The sequence below is a fragment of the Mus caroli genome, unplaced genomic scaffold (genome assembly GCF_978045245.1).
Source record: "Mus caroli unplaced genomic scaffold, Mus_caroli_1 scaffold_12, whole genome shotgun sequence".
Taxonomy (NCBI): Eukaryota; Metazoa; Chordata; class Mammalia; order Rodentia; family Muridae; genus Mus; species Mus caroli.
The window spans coordinates 81746691-81759594 of record NW_028227267.1 but is presented as its reverse complement, the minus strand read 5'-3'; positions in this window follow the sequence as shown (position 1 = coordinate 81759594).

The window sequence follows — 12904 nt, the reverse complement described above, 5'->3', positions numbered from 1 at the left end:
TCTTCTCTAAAAGTAAATTTTTCCTCAGGAAGTCAAAATAGACTAAAGAAAAGCCAGGGCAACTTTAGTTTGAATAAAACAGGATTAGGAAATCAAGTTAAATATTTATAAGAATATTTGTTTGTTTTTCTCTTTTCTAAAATTTTTATTGATTCTTTGTGAGTTTCCCATCATGCACTCCAATCCTGCATATCTCCCTGTCCCTTCCTATCTACTCTCTGCCCTTGCAATCTCCTGCCCGCAGAGAAAACAAAAAGAAAAGCATAAACAAACAAAACACAACAAAGTATAGAAAACATCTTGTCACAGAAGCTGTAGTGTGCCATAGTGTGTTTCACAATATACACTTTTGCACACACATCTTTACTTGTAGTAGTTCACTGTAATGAGTCATTGGCCTTGGTTTAAGTGCTACACTGTCAACTCTGGATCCTCACAGGGACTTCTCTCACTTATGCTCTCTTTGCCCTGTGTCATGACGATCCTGCAGCTTTGGATCCAAAGGATACAAAGTTTATAGATGAGGTAGATTTTGGGGTGGGCCAACTCAAAGCCTTAGCTTTGGGCCTGGGTGGTAGCTGACTTGGTAAGCCTGTCAGGTCTCAGCGCCTGCTTCAGCCGGGCAAGTTTTCCCGCACTGCCCTGGCTAGCTCACCCAATGTGGCAGCTAGGAAGGGGCAGGATCATCTCTCTGTCTTAGCTCTTATGCCCTCAGGGATAGCTGACTGACATGCAGTCATGCCGCAGACACAGTTCTACTGTGCTGTCCAGTGAAATGCAGGGCCTGCTCTCCTGAGTGCTGCAGCCATTGAAAGGTGGGCCAGTTCTCCAGATTGCCCCAGTCAGTGAGGGAAAGGGCCCGCTCTGCATAGCCCTTGGATATTTATGCAGTGGTATCAGGAAATAGCTTAGACCAGGCATGCTCAGATGGTATTTAATGGTAATATGAGCCACAGATATTGGCATAGACCTCTCCTACTATTTTCCCACAGACTCAGATATGGCCCTCAATGACAGCATAGTCGGGAACTTCACCATCCACTGAGATGGCAGGGGAAGGCTATTCAAAACACTCTGTTTCTTTCCACCTTCATCTCTCCAGTTCCACATCTCTTCATAATGCTCACACTGCTCTTCTTTTTCTCTCCCATCTATCCACCGCATACTTTCACATAGTAATGTTTCTTGTGGCAGGTGGACCACAGAGATGGCAGGGTTCTGCTTGTCTTCTGATCACCCATCTTCTGCTGCTGCGTATCAAGAAGCACGAAGAACCACAAGAGTCTTTCCCTGTCCATACTGAGTCACATGGTAGTGGGTAGGTGTCTCTCGATTGTATTACTTTTTTTTTTCCCAAGGAAACAGATATCTCAAATTTATTTTTTTAGTTAGGTATTTATTTCAATTACATTTCCAATGATATCCCAAAATTCCCCCACTCACTCCCCCACCCACCCACTCAGACATCTTGGCACTAGCTTTCCCCTGTAGTGAGGCATATAAAGTTTGCACAACCAATGAGCCTCTCTTTCCACTGATGGCCTATTAGGCCATCTTCTGATACATATGCAGCTAAAGACAGGAGCTTCGGGGGGTACTGGTTAGTCCATATTGTTGTTCCACCTATAGGCTTGCAGGTCCCCCCAGCTCCTTAGGTACTTTCTCTAGCTTCTCCATTGGGGGCCCTGTAATCAATCCAATACCTGACTGTGAGCATCCACTTCTGTGTTTGCTAGGCCCAGGCAAAGTCTCACAAGAGACAGCTATATTAGGATCCTTTCAGCAAAATCTTGCTAGTGTATGCAATGGTGTCAGTGTTTGGAAGATGATTATGGGATGGATCCCCGGGTATGGCAGTCTCTAGATGTTCCAGCCTTTCCTCTCAGCTCCAAATTTTTGCCTTTGTAACTCCTTCCATGGTTGTTTTGTTCCCAATTCTAAGAAGGGGCAAAGTGTCCACACTTTGGTCTTCATTCTTCTTGAGTTTCATGTGTTTTGCAAATTGTATCTTGTATCTTGGGTATTCTAAGTCTCTGGGCTAATATCCACTTAACAGTGAGTACATATCATGTGAGTTCTTTTGTGATTGGGTTACCTCACTCAGGATGATGCCCTCCAGGTCCATCCATTTGCTTAGGAATTTCATAAATTCATTCTTTTTAATAGCTGAGTTGAACTCCATTGTGTAAATGTACCACATTTTCTGTATCCATTCCTCTGTTGAGGGACATCTGGGTTCTTTCCAGCTTCTGGCTATTATAAATAAGGCTGCTATGAACATAGTGGAGCATGTGTCCTTCTTAACAGTTGGGACATCTTCTGGATATATGCCCAGGAGAGGTATTGCAGGATCCTCCAGTAGTACTATGTCCAATTTTCTGAGGAACTGCCAGACTGATTTCGAGAGTGGTTGTGCAAGCTTGCAATCCCACCAAAAACGGAGGAGTGTTCCTCTTTCTCCACATCCACGCCAGCATCTGCTGTCACCTGAAATTTTGATCTTAGCCATTCTGACTGGTGTGAGGTGGAATCTTGTTTGTTTTGATTTGCATTTCTCTGATGATTAAGGATGCTGAACATTTTTTCAGGTGCTTCTCAGCCATTTGGTATTCCTCAGGTGAGAATTCATTGTTTAGCTCTGAGCCCCATTTTTTAATGGGGTTATTTGATTTTCTGGACTCTACCTTCTTGACTTCTTTATATATATATATATTGGATATTAGTGCCCTATCTGATTTAGGATAGGTAAAGATCCTTTCCCAATCTGTTGGTGGCCTTTTTGTCTTATTGATGGTGTCTTTTGCCTTACAGAAGCTTTCAAATTTTATGGGGTCGCATTTGTTGATACTCAATCTGGAATTTTTCCCCTGTGTCCATATCTTTGAGGCTTTTCCCCACTTTCTCCTCTATAAGTTTTAGTGTCTCTGGTTTTATGTGGAGCTCCTTAATCCACTTAGATTTGACCTTACTATAAGGAGATAGGAATGGATCAATTCCCATTCTTCTACATGTTAACCGTCAGTTGTGCTAGCACCATTTGTTGAAAATGCTGTCTTTTTTCCTCTGGATGGTTTTAGCACCCTTATCAAAGATCAAGTGACCATAGGTGTGTGGGTTCATTTTTGTGTCTTCAATTCTATTCCATTGGTCTACTTGTCTGTCCCTATACCAGTACCATGCAGTTTCTATCACAATTGCTCTGTAGTACAGCTTTAGGTCCGGCATGGTGATTCCACCAGAGGTTCTTTTAACCTTGAGAAGAGTTTTTGCTGTCCTAGGTTTTTTGTTATTCCAGATGAATTTGCAGATTACCCTTTTTAATTCGTTGAAGAATTGACTTGGAATTTTGATGGGATTGCATTGAATCTATAGATTGCTTTTGGCAAGAGAGCCATTTTTACTATATTGATCCTACCAATCAATGAGCATGGAATATCTTTCCATCTTCTGAGATCTTCTTTAATTTCTTTCTTCAAAGACTTGAAGTTCTTATCATTTTTTCAATTCACTTCCTTAATTAGAGTCACGCCAAGGTATTTTATATTATTTGTGACTATCGAGTAGGGTGTTGTTTCTCTAATTTCTTTTTCAGACTGTTTATCGTTTGTGTAGAGAAAGGCCATTGACTTGTTTGAGTTAATTTTATATCCAGCTACTTCACTGAAGCTGTTTATCAGGTTTAGGAGTTCTCTAGTGGAATTTTTAGGGTCACTTATATATACTATCATATCATCTGCAAAAAGTGATATTTTGACTTCTTCCTTCCCAATTTGTATCCTCTTGATCTCCTTTTGTTTTTGAATTGTTCTGGCTAGGACTTTAAGTACAATGTTTAATAGGTAGGAAGAATGTGGGCAGCCTTGTCTAGTCCCTGATTTTAGTGGGATTGCTTCTAGCTTCTCACCATTTACTTTGATGTTGGCTACTGGTTTGCTGTAGATTGCTTTTATCATTCTTAGGTATTGGCCTTGACTTCCTGATCTTTCCAAGACTTTTATCATGAATGGGTGTTGGATTTTGTCCAATGGTTTCTCAGCATCTAACAAGATGATCATGTGGTTTTTGTCTTTGAGTTTGTTTATATAATGGATTACGATGATGGTTTTCTGTATATTAAACCATCCCTGCATCACTGGAATGAAACCTACTTTGTCAGGATGGATGATTGTTTTGATGTGTTCTTGGATTCGGTTATCAAGAATTTTTTTTGAGTAATTTTGCATTGATATTCATAAGGGAATTTAGTCTGAAGTTCACCATCTTTGTTGGGTCATTCTGTGGTTTAAGTATCAGAGTAATTGTGGCTTCATAGAATGAGTTGGGTAGAGTACCTTCTGCTCCTATTTTGTGGAATAGTTTGTGCAGAATTTGAATTAGATCTTCTTTGAAGGTCTCATAGAACTCTGCATTAAACCCATCTGGTCCTGGGCTTCTTTTGGGTTGGAGACTATTAATTACTGCTTCTACTTCTTTAGGGGATATAGGACTATTTAGATCATTAACCTGATCCTGATTTAACTTTGGTACATGGTATCTGTCTAGAAATTTGTCCATTTCATCCATGTTCTCCAGTTTTGTTGAGTATAGCCTTTTGTAGAAGGATCTGATGGTGTTTTGGATATCTTCAGGATCTGTTGTTATGTCTCCTTTTTCATTTCTGATTTTGTTAATTAGGATGCTTTCCCTGTGCCCTCTAGTGAGTCTGGCTAAGGGTTTATCTATCTTGTTGATTTTCTCAAAGAACCAGCTCCTTGATTGTTTGATTCTTTGAATAGTTTTTCTTGTTTCCACTTGGTTGATTTCACCCCTGAGTTTGATTATTTCCTGCCGTCTACTCCTTTTGGGTGAATTTGCTTCCTTTTGTTCTAGTGCTTTTAGGTGTGTTGTCAAGCTGCTAATGTGTGCTCTCTCTAGTTTCCTTTTGCAGGCACTCAGAGCTATGAGTTTCCCTCTTAGAAATGCTTTCATTTTGTCCCATAAGTTTGGGTATGTTGTGGCTTCATTTTCATTAAACTCTAGAAAGTCCTTAGTTTCTTTCTTTATTCCTTCCTTGACCAAGGTATCATTGAGAAGAGTGTTGATCAGTTTCCACGTGAAGGTTGGCTTTCTATTATTTATTTTGTTATTGAAGATCAGCCTTATTCCATGGTGATCTAATAGGATGCATGGGACAATTTCAATATTTTTGTATCTGTTGAGGCCTGTTTTTTGACCAATTATATGGTCAATTTTGGAGAAGGTACTGTGAGTTGCTGAGAATTAGGTATATCCTTTTGTTTTAGGATAAAATGTTCTGTAGATATCTGTTAGATCCATTTGTTTCATAACTTCTGTTAGTTTCACTGGGTCCCTGTTTAGTTTCGGTTTCCATGATCTGTCCATTATTGAAAGTGGTGTGTTGATCTCTCCCACTATTATTGTGTGAGGTACAATGTGTGCTTTGAGCTTTACTAAAGTTTCTTTAATGAATGTGGCTGCTCTTGCATTTGGAGCATAGACATTCAGAATTGATAGTTCCACTAGGAAGATTTTAGCTTTGATGAGTATGAAGTGCCCCTCCTTATCTCTTTTGATTACTTTGGGTTGAAAGTTGATTTTATTAGATATTAGAATTGCTACCCCAACATGTTTCTTCAGACCATTTGCTTGGAAAATTGTTTACCAGCCTTTCATTCTGAGGTAGTGTCTGTCTTTTCCCTGAGATGGGTTTCCTGTAAGCAGCAAAATGTTGGGTTCTGTTTGTGTAGCCCGTCTATTAGTCTATGTCTTTTTATTGGGGAATTAAGTCCATTGATATTAAGAGATATTAAGGAAATAATTGTTGCTTCCTATTATTTTTGTTGTTAGAGTTGGCATTCTGTTCTTGTGGCTGTCTTCTTTTAGGGTTGTTGAAGAATTACTTTCTTGCTTTTTCTAGGATGTGGTTTCTGTCCTTGTATTGTTTTTTTTTTTTTTTTTTTTTTCTGTTATTATCCTTTGAAGGGCTGGATTTGTGGAAAGATAATGTGTGAATTTGGTTCGGTCGTGGAATACTTTGGTTTCTCCTTTTACGGTAATTGAAAGTCTGGCTGGGTATAGTAGCCTGGGCTTGCAGGCTCCCCTAGTGTCTGTACAACATCTGTCCAGGATCTTATGACTTTCATAGTCTCTGGTGAAAAATCTGGTGTAATTCTGATAGGCCTGCCTTTATATGTTACTTGACCTTTTTTCCTTACTGCTTTTAATATTCTATCTTTATTTAGTGCATGTATTGTTCTGATTATTATGTGTCAGGAGGAATTTCTTTTCTAGTCCAGTCTATTTGGAGTTCTGTAGGCTTCTTGTATGTTCATGGGGATCTCTTTCTTTAGGTTTGGGAAGTTTTTTTTTTTTCTATAATTTTGTTGAAGATATTTGCTGGCCCGTTAAGTTGAAAATCTTCATTCTCATCTACTCCTATTATCCATAGGTTTGGTCTTCTCATTGTGTCCTGGATTTCCTGGATGTTTTGAGTTAGGATCTTTTTGAATTTTCCATTTTCTTTGATTGTTGTGCTGATGTTCTCTATGGAATCTTCTGCACCTGAGATTCTCTTTTCCATATCTTGTAGTCTGTTGCAGATGCTTGCATCTATGGTTCCAGATTTCTTTCCTAGGGTTTCTATCTACAGCGTTGCCTCACTTTGGATTTTCTTAATTGTGTCTATTTCCCTTTTTAGTCTAGTATGGTTTTGTTCATTTCCATCACCTGTTTGGATGTGTTTTCCTATTTTCTTTAAGGACTTCAACCTGTTTCGTTGTGTTTTCCTGCTTTTCTTTAAGGACTTGCAACTCTTTAGCAGTGTTCCCCTGTATTTCTTTAAGTGAGTTATTAAAGTCCTTCTTGATGTCCTCTACCATCACCATAAGATATGCCAATAAGTCCAGGTATAGCTTTTCGGGTGTGTTGGGTGCCCAGGACTTGCTGAGGTGGGAGTGCTGGGTTCTGATGATGGTGAGTGGTCTTGGTTTCTGTTAGTAAGATTCATATATCTGCCTTTCACCATCTGTTAATCTCTGGAGACAGTTGTTATTGTTGTCTCTGGTTAGAGCTTGATCCTCTTGTGATTCTGTTAGCCTCTACCAGCAGAACTTGGAGACTAACTCTCTCCTGAGTTTCAGTGGTTAGAGCACTCTCTGCAGACAAGCTCTCCTCTTGCAGGGAATGTGCACAGATATCTGGCGTTCGGACTTACCTCCTGGCAGAAGATGAAGGCCTGAAACAGGGCCTGTCCCAGAAGCTGTTAGCTTCTGTAGTCCAAACTCTCACCTGTGCAGTCTAGTCTTTTGGGATCCCAGAACCTGATGGATCTCATAGATTCTCTGGCAACACCCTTCCGGGTGGGGTGGACACCTCTCCTCTGGCAGGGAAGGTGCCAGGATGTCTGGAACCTGAAATGGGTCTGCCTCAGAAGCTCTGTGGCTCCTGCCTGTCCCAGAAGCTGTCACCTTCTGTAGTCCACACTCTCACCTGTGCAGACTAGTCTCGGTGGAGTCCGTGAACCAAGATGGCTCCTGCAGATGCTCTGGCAACTCCCTCCTTGATTGTATTTCTTATACAACAGGAATTCAAACACATGAAAAATGTTATATATATAAAGATTTAGACATACATACATACATACACGTAAAACCTACTCAAGGTGGTCAAAATATCATGCAAATATTTAGAATTTCAAATTATTAGAGATAGCGATCTTAATATTCTATTTAAATATTTAATTAACTTCATTCTTTAAAAATGACAAATAAAAACAATCACATGCTGGTCAGTGGTGGCGTATGTCTTTAATCCCAGCACTTGGGAGGCAGAGGCAGAGGCAGAGGCAGAGGCAGAGGCAGAGGCAGAGGCAGAGGCAGAGGCAGAGGCAGAGGCAGAGGCAGAGGCAGAGGCAGAGGCAGAGGCAGAGGCAGAGGCAGAGGCAGAGGCAGAGGCAGAGGCAGAGGCAGAGGCAGAGGCAGAGGCAGAGGCAGAGGCAGAGGCAGAGGCAGGTGAACTTCTGAGTTCGAGGCCAGTCTGGCCTACAGAGGGAGTTCTAGGACAGCCAGGGCTACACAGAGAAACCCTGTCTCGAAAAATTCAAAATCTTAAATCTAAAATCCAAAATCCAAAAACCAAAAACCAAAAACCAAAAAAAAAAAAAAAAAAAAAAATTCACACACAGCAATTAAGCAATTAACCACATCCAAAATCTATATGTCAATGAATTGCTATACAGTTAGAATAGGCATTCTGTAGCTGCTGAGTTGCATACTGGATTTCGTTTTTTATCAAATACATTCTTATGCATATACCCCCTAGGAGAAACAAAACCTCCACAATACAGTTAGAAGTAGAAAGCAATTAGCTTTTGTAAGCAAAGTCTATTAAGTTCTTTCATTCATTCATTCCTCACCACTTAATATTCATTCTTTCTTGTTCTCTTTACATGAGCACAATTTAGCTATAAATGTCAGTGAATCTGGTCATCAGGGTTGTAAGCAGTGAGTTCATATGTCATAATACTAACAGAAACTGATTACTATCCACGCACCAACTTTAGTGTGCAGTTACATTTTTTATATACTTAATCTATAATAACATTTTCTTGTGTTTTCATGTTAATTTTCATAACGAATGAATTTAATTTCAGTATATAACTTTTGAAATTAAATACCTCTACCATATTTATTTTTCTGATAATTCAAAGGTTTGTAAAGTATCTTTCCCCTCTGGCAAATCCTTTTATTGACATTGTTTATACACCAGTTTCTATATTGTAGAATTCTGTTAGAAATGCACATTTAAATTTGTGTTTTAGTCAAATGTGTGTTTCTGCTATTGAAATAATAGCAGATGTGGATTACTCAATCATTCCCTAGAGTAAGTGACTTTCTTGGAATGATTTCTGAATATGAGAGGAAGATGTATTAGTTTATTGTGTCTTCCAACCAAACTTTGAAATATTAAAGCGATATTTAATTTACTTTTAACAACTTTATATATAAGTACTATATTCCATAATTTTCCTGCTATCTCCTCTCTCCAAATCCTCCCTTATACTAACCACACATTTCTCTTATCCATTACATGCATATGTATGAACATAATGATATACATCATAAATTAAAATATATCATAAATAATATATATCATAAATAAAATCATATGATATGTATATCATAAATTAAATTTGAAAAATTTGTTTCTTTCTTTCTATATGCATATGCTTTCAAGAATAACTGGAGCTGTATAACATTTCAGGAGGCACAGTTCTAGAGAAGGCTGATTAGGCATTTCTCAGCAACCATTAATTGCCTGTAGTTCTTCATTTAAGGATGGATCTTGTCAAATTTCTGCCAGGTTTGAGTAATCTTGAAGATAGTAGGGCAATGTATGACTGAGAAACCCTCCTTAGAGCATGGCATATTGATATCTTTTTCCATAACTAAAATTTACTCTCAATTTCGATGAGTTTTCTCTACATTTTACAGACATAGCAGTTTATGATTACTTTATTGTATATTTCCTCCTTTCCCTGGGTTCTTAGCACTGTATTCTCACTAAATACTTCTTCTCAAAGGCTAAGGGTATATAAGCAATATATAGTCAAGAGGTTTAAGCTGTGTGGGTAGCTCAGTAGGTATTAAGTTTAATGCACAAACATGAAGACCTGAGTTCAGTCCTCAAAACTTACATAAAAAATGTCCAGGATGATGGTATGTGCTGGAAATTCTAGTGCTGGTGTGACAAAGAATTGAATTCCTGGTGATCACTGGCACCTAGGCTAGTCAGCTTAGCCTAATTAGGAAGCCCCAGGCCATTGAGAGGCTGTCTCAAAAGAAAGTTGATCAAAATCAGAGTATCACCCTGCCCCTTGCCTATGTTTCACGTATGGCATTTACCTCAGGTCCAGAGAGGTTGTTTTCTTTTTTCCTGTTGAGATGAAATTACCTGGATGTTTTCCCTCTAGATCCCATTAGGCCTGATCTTAATGAATTACTTTATACAATGGCTATCCCTTATTTTGTTTTCTTATGTAATGTGTTAGTTTTCTAGGGCTCATTTAACAAAGAACTAAGAGCACACTGGCTTAAAATAGCAGAAATAAATTCTCTCACTGTTCTGGAAGGCAGAGACCTGAGATCCAGCAGGGCCATGCTTCCTTAAGGCTTTGGAGAAAAATCTTTGCTCATCTCAGCCTCTATTCTAGTTGTAGCAATTAATCTTTGGCAAGCTTCAGTTTATAGATACCCCACTCAGATTCATACCTTTGTTGTTAGAAGGTACTTGCGTGCTTTGTTCCTCCCTCTTAAAAGGACATTTGCCATGATAGGTTTGTCGTTCACTCTGGTTTTGGTGACCTCTTCTTCACTAGCCATAATTCGGGGTCCCTATTTCCATATAAGGAAAGATTCTGTTGTTTTATGACAGTGCTTCAATGTATCTCTTAAAGGCATACATCTGGAGGCATAATGTGGAAACAAATGGCAAATATTATCAAATGTGTATGAATGTCAAGAAGAATATATAGCTAATATTATGTAGTTTTGTGTTTTGAGAAATTTATAGAAATCAAAAAACTTAGGATTTTAGTTTCACTATATTATGACTATGAAGTAATGGTCTAACTACTGTACTGGGGATTGAATATGGTCTATTTTTGTGTGATGCAACCACTCTACCTATCCTTCTGGTGAGTCCCACCTTTCACTACACAGCTGCGATGTGGAAGTGTCATTCAGGTTTCTCTGCAACTACTCTGGACAATATTTTTTCAAAATAGATGTATGTTCAGAACTTCTGTGTGTACTTCTCAATCCCCATGTTCAAATCTCACCCTCAGGTTTCTCGGGTCACGGAGGAATTGCATTATTAGTTGACTTAGTTATTCTTCTCTCTGTTGGGACCAAATGTGTAATAGGAAGAATCTTAGGGGGCAGGAGGGGATTATTGTAGATTAAAGTTCATCGTGGCACAGAGAAAAACATGCAGCAAGAACGTGAGGTAATAACCACATTGTGTGCAGTCACAAAACAGAAAGCAATGAATGCTGTGACTTTCCCTAGCCCCATTTATACAGTCTCCATTTTAAACATATGGTATGAAAGTGTCACCTACATGATAAAAGGTTCTTTCCACTACAATGTAGCAAATGCAGAAACTCCTTTGCAGGCATGTGAAGCAATTTATTCCTATGGTGATTTGATATTCTATCAAGTTGACAATTAATATTAACTACCATTTAGCCCTCATTAAAAAAAAAAGAACAGAGAGAACCTAGCTCCATTCTCTTTCAGGTTATATGGGTATTAGCAGCATCATATGGGAAGAACAGATCTCCATCAATAATCTATGGGCACCTTGATGTTGCACTTATCACTTTTAAGAATATCATTACATTTATATTTTAAATAAATTACTCAGTCGATGGCATTTTGTTTTAGCAGTTTCAATGGAGTAAGAAAAAATTATTTGCAGTTCATCCATATATTTTTATTGTATTGTTTCCACTTTGAGGATAATAAATATAGTTCTTCCAATCTTGGCCTACAAATTTTTTTCTAGAATTGGCTTGATTATGAAACACAAAATATGTAGTCATAGAAAAGATATTATATCATACAAGAAAAAGCCACCCCACTACAAAAAAATGTATTCTTCATGTCAATTTTCTGGTCAGTCCACCTCTACTTAAACCTTATAGTGATTGTAATGCTAAGCTTACAGCAGAGTGGAAAGGGCAAGTTAAATATGGTGTGTGTGACAGGTAGTCATATGTCGCTCTGTATAATCACTTTACTTCTCTGGCAGTGAAGGCCCCTTGCCATCAGTTCTCTGATGAAGAAGACAGCCTGAAATAACTAAAGTGCTCTATGACTCACAGCTTGTGATTGAAACCCAAGTAGTATATACCTGTCTGAAAATGCTTGTATTTTAAAGTCTATTATGTGTGTGTGTGTGTGTGTGTGTGTGTGAGAGAGAGAGAGAGAGAGAGAGAGAGAGAGAGAGAGAGAGAGAGAGCGAGCACAGTGTATATGTGGATGTCAGAGCACAGTGTGTGAGAATTCATTATCTCCTTCCTGTATGTGGGTCACAGATACCAAACTTAGGTCAGCAGACTGGGTAACAAGTATCTTAAAGGCTAAAACATGTAGCTGGTCTTAGTTTGCAACTTTCTTTTTCCCATATTATTCATTATCATTTAAACAATGCAGACAAAAACTTACATTAATCATAAATATTTTAATTAAAATATGATAAATTAGGGCAAGAATAAAATCAACATTTTCATACCCAAAGTCTGGTATTCTATCCTAACTTTCCTGTTCATAATATCAACTAAAACAAACAATAAAAAGAAAGTTCTTCTCATTATCATAGTATAAAATGGCAAGTGTAACTACAGACAAAAATAAGCTCCAGTTTCAAGGGATACGATAATCTTTATTAAAAAATATTTATGCTTCCAAAAATGAATGACATGGGCAGTATTTCCATATTTTTTTATTTAGTAAGAACATGCTTGTTCCACTTTAATAAAGATAGTCAGAACAGTCCAGCAACAATCAAGCTTTCTTTTCATCCTTATGCTTCTAAAGTTTTAAAAATAAAAGCTGATTTCTTTTTATGCCCAATTCTTAAGATCCCCCAAGACCTGGCCCCAGGGCAAGCTAATTTGATCTCCATCAAATTCTCTGTCCTCCATGGCCTCATGGACAGATTTGGTATGTCCCTCAATAGTGAAGTCTCTGATGACCAAGATGGAGGCAGAGGAGGGTTTTGATCCAAGGTGTTGGGGGAGGAGAAGAGGCAGTTTTGGTGGGAGGGGCCAAGGAGGAGAGGGAGACAGACTTCAAGCCACAAGGAAAGAAGTCAAAGTTTTAATAGTTTTTCCTCTTCTCTT